Genomic DNA, 15,033 nt, shown 5'->3' on the forward strand with positions numbered 1-15,033 from the left:
TCTACAGGTCAGCTTCTTCAAAACGTTCCAGAGAACATAGTAATGCCTTGTCCATGCTTTTTTACACTTCCTCATGATTTTTCTATTACAGAATCCAGGCTTTCAGGCCTGTAGTTCCCTGCAGCTTTCCTGAATACATGTGGTTTTTGTTGGTTTTATTTTTATTTATTTAACAGACGTCACGTTTTTTATTCAGGTTATCAGATACCAAGCCAATTTTAGCTACATACAATGATTAATAGTTTAGCCTTTTCATCCTTAAGTCATTTCAGAACACTTGGGTGAAAATAGTTAGGTTTTGCTGATGTGTTACAGTTCATTTTGTCACTTTTTTTTAACGAGCCTCTAAGAGAAGGACTCCTGTTGGAGAGGCCTCTGTGAAAACCAGTACCAAGAAGTCATTTAGCTTTGCTGCAGATGCATGTATCTTCTGTAAGTGTTCCTTTTTCTCATTTATCAGTTGGCCCTACATAATCTCTGGCAGGCTTCCTACTCCTGATGTATTTGAAGAAAGATTTATTATGAGTTCTGCTTCCATGTGTTAGCTGCATTTCAAACTATCTGTCCAACTGTGGTTTTGATGTTGTTGTTTTTTACAGTTAAATCTGTTACATTTTTGTATTTTTTTTTAATATTGATACTGATCATTTGGGCACAATGTTAGTGTTATGTAACATTTTCCCTTATTTTCAATAATTTTATTGACTGTATTGTTTGTGGATGAAGCTTTCTTTTGCCAGGCAGTATGTATGGACCCTGTGCTTTTCAGAATAGTATGCTTAAGTAATTTGCACTTTACATGCAGGTGAGTACTTTTCAACCTTTATCAAAGCTGTAGGAGTGTGTAATATAGTATGCTATGGTTGCTGTCACAAGGAAACTGCTCACAAGTAAATTTTAAAATCAGAACCTCCATGCAACCCATGTCCAGGAGTCCCATTGCCTTCTCTTGTGACTTCCCTAACAGTCAGTTGTTCCATGAAACAGTCACAGATAAGGTCTAAAAACATAGCTACTGTGTTACATACATTTAGGATATTTGTCCAAACAGAAATAACTGAAGTCTGATTACTGTTATATTTTGTTCTTAAACAAAGACTATTTGTGTACTGGTATTTGTGCCAATGTTTTTCCTTGATATTGTGCTTAGATGGCTTTCTGTAAGTCAAGCAGAGGATAGAAATGGCTTTCAATTTTGTTCTCCATTGCTTTGAGGATACAGAACTTCTGCATCTTCATCTATAATAGCATTGACACTCTGTGCCATCTTCTGCACCTGCTGGATTTCTTGCATTCTTTGATGTAAAATCTTGTTTGTGACCTTTTTGATTTTAATATGCCACCAGCCCAATTGTTTTAAGGTTCAGGTGAAACCTGCCTCTTGTATGAGATTGTTTCATTCCAGAACTGTTCTCAGATTATGTTCCTGGCATTATTATCTCAGAGAGATGCTAAAACTCTTCATTTATCTTCATTTTACCAGTCTTGCATTGTATAAACTATGCAAGATCTCTCCAATCACACTGCTGTACCTCTGTGTTTTCATATTGTGGTGGAGGAATTAGTTGGCATGACACTGAGGAGCTTGCTAAACTGGGACAGTTCTTTGTGCAATATTAGCAGAGCAGGACTAGTGCAGTTTAATACCAGCCTTTTGTACTAATTAGATGTAGGTAGGAATTTAGTTATACCAACATAAGTGACCTACCTGGTCATACTCACATATTTAATTTACACCAACTGTGGAGTAGAACATAACTAAGAGCCTCAAATCTTGGAGAATTTCTACAAGAACACTTTGTTCTACTTGCTTTTGGCTTGATACATTCATTATAAATTAAAATCTCAGGTGTTAGTGCTTATGATATGGTTTGTTGTCACTGAGAATGAAAGGAATTCTGAAATGTCATTCACAGATTCACAGATTTCTCTAGGTTGGAAGAGACCTCAAGATCATCGAGTCCAACCTCCGACCTAACACTAAGTACTCCACTAAACCATATCCCTAAGCTCTACATCTAAACGTCTTTTAAAGACCTCCAGGGATGGTGACTCCACCACCTCCCTGGGCAGCCCGTTCCAATGCTTAATAACCCTGAGAATGAAAGGAATTCTGAAATGTCATTGGTAGTGGAATTAGAGTACATACATCAATACACATTAAGTAGGTCTTTGAAACAGATTTTCTGGCGTAATTCATTGTTGACAATTATGAAGCTTGTTTTCTCCAAAAAAGGCAGTGGAATCTGCATGTCATTTACGGGTTATCAAATTATTTTTGCTGATAATATAAAACAAATAATCTGAGATCTTTAGAAACTGAGGTCTTGAGTTTTGGTCGTAAGTGTTGCTTCTTTTAGTAGCATGTTGCTAGATAAGGAATAATGAGGTTGTGATAGTCTTACTATTTCTGGAATAGTTTAACACAGAAACAGAAGGCTTTATTCTGGTTTTAGAACTTTCAGAATTCTTCAGAGACCTTCAACTCCCAATCTGAATTTGCTGAGGTGTTTGCTGTTCATATCTTTTTCTTTCTTAGAACAGCTTTCTGTGCAGTTCCAAGTTTCTGACTACAAAAGCAGGTGTTGATATTGGAATAGTTGAGTTATTTGGCCGTATAAAATTATGGATTGTTGAGTCTCTCCATAAACTACCTAAGATAACTACTTCTTTTACAACCCCTAATGACTTACTATTTCATAGTGATTCTTTTAAGGTGTGGATTTGAGAGCTACTGAATACCAGTTTTAAAATTGAGAAAACCTTGTAAAGCTTGGAATCATCTCAGTCAATGACAAAACGAGTGTTTTCAAGTGGTTTTCTTAATAGTGACCTTCAGCACAACAGCTGATACAGTGGGTGTGTGAAAATAAATTGCTCGTTTTCTGTCAAATATTCCATTATCCCCTTCTGGCCTTCTTTGCTGTCAGAGTTCCTCAAGATGGTTACAGCTTTTTAATTTATTTATTTTTAATTTTCCTTTCATTTTGATTTCTGTGAGGAGTCTACATAACAATCACATGTCTCTGTAACCTCATATGAGTATTTCTAGTGGTTGCTTAGCCGTGTGACTCCATACTGGATTTTAGGAGTGGAATACAGAAAATACATAACCAATACAGAAAATACATAACCAATATCACAATTGTTATGGGAAGTCATATGGTCTCTGAGACAAGAAGAAACTATTATATCACGTAATCTTACCTCCTGTGAGTTTTAGGCTATTTTCAATTTTCATTAAAAAAAAATGAAAAAGGCAATTGTTTAGCTCGTATGTGACTTCTTGTCTGGACACCAGCATTGCACTATGTTGTGATGAACGTTTATATTTTTTAAAATTGCCTTTAACAAAAGCGCTTTACAGGGAGGGGTCCTATCCAGTTACTGTTTGAATGCCAAATGGTCTTCTGTCTTACTTCTCTTTACACTAAGGAGCAGACTATACCTACAGGTTGATCTAGAAGCTGATGACGACTCCAGTGCTTCCAGTCTCTTACGTGGTGTGCTTGTTCAAGGCATTTGATCCACAAGTGTGACTGTAGCCTGGATCAGAGCAGGCTCAGTGGGGAGTCTTGCCAGTGTGTATAACTACTTGATGGGAGGAAATGAAAAAAATGGAGCCAGACACTCCTCTCATTAGAGCCCATTGACACAACAAGAGGCAATGGGCACATATTAAAACACGTGAAGTTCCATCTGTACGCTAGAATAAACTCTAGTACTGCAAGGGTGATCAAACACCTTAATTGGCTTCCCAGGGAGGTTGTGGAGTCTCCATCTTTGGAGGTATTCAAAAGCTGTCTGGACACAGTCCTGGGCAAACTGTTTTAGCTCATCCTGTTTGAACTTAAGAGTTGGAGAAGATGATCTCAGGAGGTCCCCTCCAACCTCAATGATACCATAACACAAGTTTGTAAAAAGAAAACTTTGTGTTCTGAAAATCGGAAGCCTCAGATGTTCTGTTTAGTTTTTGCCTTGCATGAAACTGTATAGATAGCTTATAAGATGTAATTGCAGTATGGTGTTGTGATAAGCGTCTTTTAATTTTGAAGTGATTGTTTAGCCATGTCCAGATATTTTAATGAAACTCTCAGGAAAGACAAAAGAGCCTGTATTTTGGGACAGTGAATTTTTTAGGACTAATGTATATGGAATATAAAACAGTGAACACCAGCAACCTTAAAGTTCAAAATGTTTATTGAATTATGTGATAAAGCAAAAGCCTTAAAAGCCAAATGTATTGCCAATATTCAAACTCCACTGAGTCATAGCTGAAACTTGCTTTGGGCTTGCAAATCAATGCCTGAGGCAGGCTGCTGCTGCTATATTTTTATCATCTGGTTTTGCATGTCTTTATGAATATTCTTGCATTACATATATAATCAATGTTTTATGATAGTCAGGTATGAAGCTGACTGGGGAAGGAAGAAAATAGTTATTTTTACAAAAGCCTTAGTCATTTCAAAGCAAGAACTGTGCGTATCTTGATAGCTGTTTGTTGGATGAAGGCAGAGGGAATGAAACATTATGTTCTAAAACAGGGAAATCTTTATTACAGTTTGTTTGGATCATTTTGACCTTTGGCAACGTGCAAGGTTGATGCTTCGAGATGTTTTAAGCATTATTTTACAGGAATCTAGTTCTTATACGAAATTTCTTCATCAAAGTGTTAAAAGAGGAATGCAACAAAAATGTAACTGGCCAACGCTGCTTTTGCCATAATGTCAATAAGAGAGCAAGCATAAAGTAAGTGATGTAAATAGAGCAAGTAGGGGGAATGCTGGTGATCTTACCTTTTTTTTAGATAAGGAAGGAAAAGAGAAGGCAAATGAAGAAGAGAGATGAACTTCGTGCTGACTTAAGTAGATGGATAAGAAAATTCCTTTTGAGTTTATTATTTATTAACTGCTCATCATTGATGATTTACTGGTTGGATTTTTTGGAGGGGGTCGGAGTGTTGTTGTTTGTTTTCTATTTTTAATATCAAATGTAACAGAAGAAGTTCCTCCCTCAAAAACTACAAGCTGCTCAACAAATATATCCATAGCTGTGAAAGGTCTTGTTTCCTTTTTGCTGGTCCCCCAGCAGAATTGGAGGAGACTGCAGATTGAGGCTTTTAACCATGTAAACTCTTCACAGGAGCATCTGTCAATTACTGTGTGTGTGCAGTATAATGAGACTCAAAGTAATTAAAAACCTTAAGTCCTGTATGTGTTTACAGTTACGATTTTTAAAGGTAACAATTACAGTTGTGCCTTTTGTTGATTTGAGATGTACGCTGAATTCTGACCTGAGGGAACCAAGTTTGTGCACAAAATCAGGATCAGGTGGTGGCAAATAATGTTGGCACGAAATGCCACTAAATGATAGTGCACATCCCCCTTGGTTTTCCATAAATAGCCCATCTCCTAATTGTGAGATTTTCTGAGGAACACGTGAAGATTTATCTTCATCTCCTCTCAACTTTGTAGGGTTTTTAAACGAGATTTTTGATGTAGGTTGTTAGAATCGGTTAGGAGCTGCAAGAAACACTGTTCTTATAGGGTCTTCATAGTCAGTACTTGTTTTCTACTCTTGGTTTTCATCCTCAGGATTCTTCGAGATTCTTTAAGATTTCTCTGAATTCAGAAGTAAATTTGACAGTAAATTTGTAACTAATGGGACCAAAAATAAACATCTGAAGTGTTAATAATGAGTCACCAATCTCCATTAAATGCTCTTGTTGAGGAACATCTTCCACCATAATTTGTTTTTAAGTCCCACCATGATTGTGCTGATATAATTCAGCCAGGTATTGTATTTATCTTGTCTAATTGCTAGAAGGTTAAAATACAAACACTCCCTCTGCCTCCCTTGCATTTATAACTTTTACTCTGGAAGATTGTGCTACCAAGATTTCATAGCACTTTTTTCTTGCAATTTTGTGTGTATTGATTTTAATCCGGCTATACAGTACCCTGCAGAAGAAAACCCTGGGATACATGTCTGGAGTTTTCACTGTAACTTCACCATAACTTTACCGTATTGGTTAAAGTTGTAAAAGATCAGTGCTCTCTGTCTCCATCTCTGCCTCTTCTCTTTCACACACACACACCCCGCCCTTAGCTTGATGACACGTTGAGTAACAGTTGGCAGCTTTGTTAGTTGTTTTGAAAGCTAGAAAAACCCTTTTTGTACCTTAGAGACTGAATGCTGTTTGGGAAATAAGTGATGTTGTGTGCTATGTCATTTTACTGGCTGCTTCCTCACATGCTCTGTTGGAAAATCCCTATAGTCCTCATTCATTTCTTCCCACCATTCCCTTCCCCCAGCTTCTTGTTGCAGAAGATACCTCTAGTTTTTCTATTGTCATGCTGCTTGAAGAACTTGTGTCTTTTCACATCCAAAGGCTGTTCCCAAAGGGCCATCTAGAAGTTGTTCACCCTGACTCATGTGAAACTGAACTAAAGCTCTTCTGATCAAAAGAGTTTATAACTGTTTTTCTGAGAAAATAGTGTCTGACACTGTAATTTCCATTTGAAAACAGCTAACATCTGTGGAAAGTACATAACCAATGCCTGAGGAATTTCAGTGAACTTAAGTCCATGTCATGTTTGACTTCTCTCAGCTCTTCTATAGAGGAAAGTGGAGGGGGGGAAACCCACACAAACATCGGACCCAAAACCTAGCTAGTTTTGGTTTCTGCACACAGTGACCGTGTCAGAGAGGTTGCCTTCCTCCCATTCTGCTGTTTTTCCCCATTTTTGGGAACACTCCACATTTGCAGCACATGGTCCCTTGTCACTGATTCACTGTGGTTGAGCCAACATCTTGAATGAAGTGACTGAGTGAAGAATTGACTCAGTAGGTTAACTCCGTGTTTGTACTGATCCCGATCATTTAGCGATACCTTGGCATTTTAGGTTCTTTTCTTAACATCGTTGACTCTTTTTTTGATAACCTGAAGGCAAATCTTTAGGGCAGGTGATAGATGACCGAACAGTTCACTGTGAGAGGAAAGGCTTATGTGAGAGGGTAGAGTTCACTGTGAGAGGAAAGGAAAGTGTTACGAGAGCTATGTTGTGTACATGCGTAGATCACAACATTCATTTCCATCTTCTAAGTGCTCCCAGTAGTCAAGACCAGGTGGGACTTTGTGACAGCAGCAAAACCGGTGTGCCTAACATTAGTCTGTAACATGTATATGCCATTCTTGGAGTTTTCTTTGGGGGTTTCTGAAAGCTTTTAATGCCCTTTTATGTTCCACATTTTCCAAACCAAATCTCCTGGTATTACCAGAATTATTATATAGGTGAATATAAGCTGTTTAGCTGTTCTTATGATGCATCTAAAAGCCGGACACTTCCCACTAGGAATTTGAAGCTGTGAGTAGTTTCCTGAATGGGAGAGGGAATTCTAAATCCACAGGGAAGCATGAGCACTGCTTTACTTATAAGTGATTTCAATATGTATGAGTAATGGGATCCATTCTGTTCAAAGAAACCATGATTGCTGTGAATACTAATTATTTTGCACGTCTACGTTTTCTCTTTTTCATCAAAATAAGCTAAGAAAAAAGTATTGTAATTGTTTTCTGCCTTTACAGCCTTACCCAGTGATATTTGTTTTTTCATAAGTTTTGACAGCTCAGCTTATGTCAGACTCAAAGTAGGAAATGCCCTGTTAATAATAAAAAGAATAAAACTCATATGTTTTTTATGTTAAGCAATGCACTTTTATTCATACTAAATTTCCCATTTGGAGTGGAATGTAACTGGGCATCTACGAAGTCATCCAAATTTCTCATTTTCTTGTTAGGGGATAACAGCATATGCAGTTAGCCTGTGGCTTTTTGCATCTTGGCAAGGAAGATTTGGTTTTCAAGCTATAGGGGTCATATCCAGAAGACTCAGTTTTCCAGTGTTTTTATGTTTTTTAATTTAAGAGCAGCTCAGGGTCCTCTGCAAACATGTCTGTGTTGACAGGTGGCAACACAACAATCCATAAGTGTGCTCAGAGTTCTTGACCTGGTCAGCAGTGGCACAGAGAATGGTTTGGAAGAAGTCTCTTTCTCTCTTGAAAAATATCGCTTTTCTTTCTGGCTGATGCTAATTGGCAGAATACTGTAATTGAACCAGTAATGTTTGTCTTGTGGCTAAACAGGGGAATTCATAGTTGAGGGTCATGTGGCAGTTTGTGCTCAATTCAGGAATGCTCTTGATCTATGTCCTGTCAGCCTCTCTCACCTGAAAATAGAAAAACACTGGTTTTGAGAGAACAGGATTTGAAATGAGCCTTGGGTTTGGGTGCATGTTTCTATATGTTTACTTCTGTTTAGCATAAAAGAAATACAGATGCTGATTCTCTTTGATAAATAGCAGTATCAATTCTTTAAAAAAGAAACTGGATGCAAGAAGAGATTTTCAAAATGTGCTGTTACACCTGGTTGTAATCCAGGTGACGTCCATGTCTCTGTAGCAGTTCACAACTTTTACAGACTGTGAGCTCTTGAAAACTTTCACTTCAGATACCATATCAATATTCCTTGATAGTTTTTCAAGATGTTGAGACACAAGCAGGTTCAAGACAACCCATATACCGTCCTTCCAGATTTATATGAAAAAGGTATTACAAGCTTTTAAACAAGCAAACAGTTTGGAATGCAGATTCTATGCACTCCGTATTCTGAGATAGTTCCCAAACTCTTGGTCTCCCAAACACTAAGGCTTCTTTTAAGGGAAATTGAGGTAAATTCAGTGCATTGTTATTCAAAGTGGGCCAAAAAAGTGTAATGTTTTATCTTGGTGACTTCACTGATTCTATGAATTGAATTTGGTGCCATTCTTCTTCCTAATGTAGCTTTTCATATTACATCTGAAAATGGCAGCATTTTTGATGAAGTCACTGAATATCAAAGGATTAGGTAGCGTTAGACAATGAATCAGGTTTATTCTTTGGTATGTGGTATTACAACTATCTTGCATTATACAGTCTAATATGGTACCTTTTCATGTGGAGGAAAGGAGACTTCCAAATTTCCTTATCTGTTAATAGTATTTGAAACTCAGAACTTATGAAAAAGTTCTCCAGAGCAGTATTTATTTTTATGCTAGATAGGGCTCATGTTTCTTTTTTTTTTTCTTTTTTCTTATGTATATACATTCATACATTATTAGATTGTCCTCAGTGACACTTTGTAGATGTCATAGTGATGTCATGGATAATACAGACTGGACTGTTTCAGATGCAACTGAACTGGCAGAAGAGCTCCCCATGTGCACATAACCCACTGTAGTCACTAGAGCCTGTTTAGTCCAGGGGACCAGGTTAGAACTGGTAATTTCCCTTCTCTTTATATTTTGCGAAGATGTTGGGCTTCATGCACTGTTGGCCAAGCTATTTCTCTGGGGCTGCATTGTTTCATAAAGCTAAGAATGGTACATGGTATTAAAGAAATCTTCCAACAAAGCTTTGAGAGGTACCTGCTGGAAATGTGCTGTTGCTGTTCATTTTTGAAGCGAAACACAACCCCTTCCCTCTGCAGGTAATGTACTTGGTCATTATGCAGACTATCATGTTTTAGAGTTGATGAGATGTACAGTTGTAAAATACTTGCTCTAAGATTGGCATATAAATCATTTTGTTTTAAAGACAGAACACCATCACTTACAGCTTTTTATTTAATCCCAGGTTAAAGTTGCTTCTAATAAATTGTATGTGCTCTGCTGCTTTACGTCTCCTATTTTTCCTTTTTTGCCCCTAGGTAAAGAGGATAATTATGACTACTAAGGTATGAATATATACATTATAAGTGGTGGTTAGTACTTCTGCTGTGTACTTCAGAATAATGTAGTTCTGTTGGTCATTAACTGCCATTTCAGCTTAAAATGAAGCGTACTGTTTAGAGTTTTCTACATATTTAAATTCTGTGCATAGTAGTGACTAGCAACCACATTTGAAAGTTATTCACAATATTCTGAAATAGATAAGCTCGGTGATGTTAATTGCAACCTAATATAGCCAAATTCAGCCAAAAAGTTTCTGGAAGATGTTTTTAGGCCAAAGTGACTCATAAGGAGAGGGGAACAAACATGAATTATTTCCCTCTTGTCTTTGCATACATTCATCATCTCTCTCTGCATCCTAGCCAAAGAAATAATTTCCTTATGCCAAGAAAATAAGTGTCCTTCAATAAAACTAAACCTCTTGTTGTCTTTCTCCATCTCACTGTGAGACTTCTTTGCTGTTCTTCATAACTGTTAACAATGTTTTGCTTTTATTACTTGCTGTAGTTATTTCCAGGGTTTTCCCTGGCTTTCTGTTGGAGTGTTGGAATGACTGAGGGAGGGAAAGGAAGGGAGAGGGCTGTGTGCTGTGTAAGGCTGCACCTGCTCTCCCTGCAGCTGGCCAGGCTTCATTCTGAGTTGCCTTTCTTTTAGCTCCCCAACTGTAGTGGGGCAAAATGTATGTCCACTTTGAATTGTACTCTGATGTTTTCTTGCATGCTGTCATGATTTGAAATGACAGCCATGGGGAGACTAGGGTTTTCTATTTTAAGTCAACAAACACAGGCAACAGCCTTGTACACTTCCTTGTATTGCCTTGTTTCAGATACGAGGGATGACGTCTGTTAAAGGAAGAGCAGTTTAGTCTCCATCTCCATTCTGTCCTTAGAGCCTGTGCTGGAAGACATTATGAAACAATGAAGAACAATAAAAAAAAAGGAACCCAACCCACTAACAGTATAGTCTGTGGTTGGCAGGAGGAGCAATTGGGTTAGTAGCACCATGCCCAAGCTAGTTAGCCTTTCTGAAAGGCATGGATTATTTTGTGTAGGGCAGCACCATACAAATCAAGCTGTCCAGCTCTCGAAACCCTTGGTGCTTCCTTGGGTGCTAACTCTGAAGCTCTGCAGCAGACTCTATGAAAGTTTGCTGGCTAAAAACTTAGTGTAAAAAGCTGGCAGATAGGTATTAGTCCTCCCAAAGTTTTGAACCACAGCCATGTTGACCTTGAAATAAAATGCTGTGTTCCAGTACCAGCTACATCACTCGCCTGCTGCTTGCCTGTCTCCACAGATTTTTCGTAGAACTCCGCGTTGATTAGAGGCTGGTGTGGGCTCAACAAACGTTGGAAGGCTCTCCGCTGGCTAAAAGTTGTCTCGAGGGTGCCCTCTAGTGTCCAAAGGTGTCATTGCTGATGGAGAAGATGAGTGCACTTACGGTGAGGGTGGGAATTGGAAAATTCTCTTAAGAGCAGCTAAAGAGCAATCCAGTTACAGGCCTAAGGCAGAGAAAATGTGTGGATGGGTGGAGCAAGAAGGAAGCATGTTGTATCTCTTTGAGGTGGTTTAGAGGAGGAAGTTGGAAGTTCTTGACTAGGATGTGACTGAGCAGTGAGGAATGGATACCATTCTTTATGGCAGAGTAGTTTGTCGTGTGACAATAATTTTCAATAAACTAAATCTGCACGGTATTCATACTCCTGTACGAACCCCCTGTAGTATAACTTGGCAAACATCAGAGCAATCAGTCATTAGTGTTTCATTACTATTTTCAGAGTTGGGTGCTCCTGCTGATTGTGCTAAAAACAGATATCTCTTCAGCACAACAAAATTGCCATTGGCATCAACATTCATGTTCTAAATGTAAAAACAGGCTTTTTTTTTTTTTTATCTTTTCCTACCATGTAGTAATAGACTCCAGACTTCACATCTGAATTCACTAATCCAGACTGTGATCTTATGTTATCTTCACGAATCAGAACATACTCTGTGGAGAGAGACTGAAGGAGACCAGGAGAGGCTGAACTCTGCAGTGGAAGATAGTAATGAAATATTGAGAGACAGGCTCCCTATAGCATGGATGATGAAGCATGTCTTTCAAAGCAACCTATCTAAGATAGAGCTGGTGCTTAAAATCTTTGCACACATTTTAAGCATGTTGAGAGTCATCTGTTATCCACAGAAATTTAACCTATCCTTAATTAAGTCTAATCCAAGAAAATTTATGTATATATATATTTTGATTCATGCAGTTACTGTGTTGGAGGAGCTCATTACTGTCACATTCTTTTCTGTGTTTTGCTCTTTGCTGTTGCCTGTATTTCAGCATAAACAGAGGCTTTTTTTTTTTCAGACAATGAGAGGTATTTAGAGTATGTAAAGGTCTGATGGCAGGAGAGACATAGACAGGACGTGTTTGGAAGGGACATTGCAGAGTAGTGGAGAGGCTGCAGTTTTGTTAACTGTTTTAAGTGGCACAGCTGTATTGGTGGTAGAAGAAATGAAGGGAGCTTTCTTCAGACAGCAGTGTCATCAGTACTCAACTATGCAGTGCTCCAAAGGGCAGGCTAGGTCCACGTAGCTTTTGCTATAAGTGTTGTATAAGGTTAGGCAGATTATTTCGGCTAAGATGTAATAATGACGGGGAAGCCTTTGGAGGAGGAACCCTTCGTATAAATATTTAAATGTATTGAGTACTTGTTCAAAAAAGCCAGTTTCTTGGTAGTGTTTTAAAATATATATTAAATTATGGTACACACAGTGCATTTTGCAGAGTATACATCTGTATATTTTAAGTGGCTCATATGGAGTGTGATCAGCTAGTTGGGTAAGTGAGGGGTTGGATGTTTGGCCTCAGAGGATAGCAGTTAATGGATTTTACTCTACCTGGATGCTGGTAACGAGTACCGCAGAGACTTATCTTAGGACCTATCCTTTTAACATTTTTGTCAGTGACTTGGAGAAGTGACAGAGTGGACCCTTGGCAAGGTTTAAGGGACACAAAACTGGGACAACCAGTTAATGGTCTCAAGGGAAAGGCCAGAGGAAGCTAGGCAAGCTGGGTGACCAAGATGGTCGGGGGCTGGAGCAATTGCCCTGGGAAAACAGACCCTGGGAGTGGGACTTCTTCAGTTTGGAGAACAAGCAACTCTAGAGGACCTAGCAGGAGCCTTGCCAGTGCTTCCAAGGGGGTTGACAAGAAGGCTGAGCTAGGCTCTTCTAGAGGAGCGTGGTGGCAGCAGGAGGTGAAATGAGGGAGGCTCGGACTGGATGACATCCCCTCCAACCCGAGTTATCTTGTAGTCTGGTAGAGTTTACCGCAGTAAAAGATTACTGAATGCTATGCTTTGCCTTTGTAAGGATGAGGTTATGTCATGCTGCACAGCAAACTCTGTCTGAGTGCATAATGGAGAAAAAGTACGGTAATGGAAAGGATACAGTGTGGCTGGACATACGCAGTATTGCTGAATAGCAAGGCTTACCAGGTGTTATTTTATAAAGTGGCAACAGAGTCCATAACATGAAAGACAATGCAGAAAATTGCAGGTCAATACAGAATTTTGGAATGTTAAGAAATAATTGTAAAAGGCAAAACACAACACAAGTAAAAAAAAAACCAATGCAGAAATACTGAGATCAGGGTGAAGTTGCAAATCTGGAATTACATTGTTTCTCCATCTTTATACAGTTAGTAATGATAACGTAGTAGAAACTGCAGCAAGTGTACTGTGTTATTCGAGTAATGAAAGGTGCAATAAGATAAGTTAATCAATTAATAGAGAAGCTAAATAAATGCTTTTGTCACCTCACGCCATGTCGTGCAGAGCAGTGGTGAAATGTACAGCCTGCTAGTAAAGATGAGTCACTGTCTGAGATTACAAGTGTCAAATGAGTGAGTGCTGGAACATTTGATAAACTGTGTAACAAAGTGTCACAAGAGCCAGCTGTTCTGTCCATCCCTTTAGACTGATTTTCTTCCTTTCAACTTTGTCTCTGATTTCAGTGTTTTTGAGATCTGGAGCTCAGTTTGGGATCAGGATACTAAAATGCACCGACACTGTCATTTGTATGCTGTTAAATGGGATACATCTTACTTTTGACCAATAGATTAACAAGCTAGCCTGTATTTTATGGCAGGAGAGTTCAAATATTTGCTCTTCAAAGTAAGAGTTGGGAGGGGGGGAAAGAAGTAATTGCAGCCTCTCAGAAGACAAAAGATTTTCTTATTTTCTTCATTTTCTTTTTTAAGCAACACTTCTGAAAGAATGTTCTCTGGCGTCTTTCTTTTCCTGAAGGCCTTTAGAGCAGATCCCGTGACATTTACAAGAAAAGGAGTCTAATAATTGAGTCACATGTAAGAGAATGATAATTTTAATTAACATCTATATAGCATACTGCATGACCAAAGCATTTCTCAAATAATTGACAGAACTGGTGAAGGTTACAGTCCAAAACAGCATTACTGTGGAAGAAGGCAGATCAAGTGTACTGAAAGCCTTTACTCCCAGAGAACTCAGTATGGTATTATTGTGCTTTACAGAGGGAAGAGAGGATTTTGTTTTTTAAGGTTATGTTTTACACACTCTCCCTGTTTTAGATTAGAAAAGTACAGAGTTGAGTCACCTTGGCTTTGGCTTGTCAAAATAATCAGGACCGATAGGTGAAACAGAACTGAGCCCAAATCTCAACAAAAGAATATTTGTATTTGGAAACAAAATGTAAAATCCGCCCCCCCCCCCCCGCCCCCCTCCTCTTTCTTTTTCTTCCCCTACTCTTGTTTTTACTGTACTTGCTGGTCTGGGAGCTATTAAAATAGAACTAGAAAAGCTCTGTTCTGCTCCCAGACTAGCTGTGATACCATCCTGTTGGAATCCGTGTTTTTGAGATCTACCCCAGAGAGACTCAGTGAAAGTTGAGGTAAGCAAGTGAACTTTTCAGTACTTGACTTGTTACTTTAGCATTAATTTGGCACTGAATAGGGGGAATCATTAGGGGACCAAAGCTTTTGCCTTTTCCATTACTTTTCCTGAACAAATTTGACCTGTTTGAGACTTCTCATAACTGCTCTTACTTCATTTTTCTTGCCTTTTATTCTAAGGTATATTAACACAAAGCTGTCACTGACTGAACCTTCTGTTTAATCCTCTCCTTTTGATGTGATTGGAGGAGTCAAACAATGGGCAGTACAGTTCCAGGTTTGCATGGATGAGACAAACCTGAGGAGCTTCTGGGTTAGATAATTCCTGATGTGAAGCGTGACGTACAAT

General features: G+C 38.6%; 1 protein-coding gene across 2 annotated transcripts in view; it reads left to right on the forward strand.

Moving 5' to 3' along the window:
• ABI3BP (ABI family member 3 binding protein) overlaps window positions 1-15,033 on the forward strand; it is a 172,234-nt gene that overhangs the window by 1,884 nt on the left and 155,317 nt on the right. Inside the window, exon 1 of one of the 2 annotated variants that reach the window (XM_083821426.1) lies at window positions 14,661-14,683. The exons of the other annotated variant lie outside the window; for it this stretch is intronic. The gene's annotated coding sequence lies outside the window, so the exon portion shown is untranslated. Of the gene's footprint in view, window positions 1-14,660; window positions 14,684-15,033 lie in introns of those variants that run through there. 2 annotated transcript variants of the gene reach the window in all.

Source organism: Anser anser (genome assembly GCF_964211835.1).
Source record: "Anser anser genome assembly, chromosome: 1".
Taxonomy (NCBI): domain Eukaryota; kingdom Metazoa; phylum Chordata; class Aves; order Anseriformes; family Anatidae; genus Anser; species Anser anser.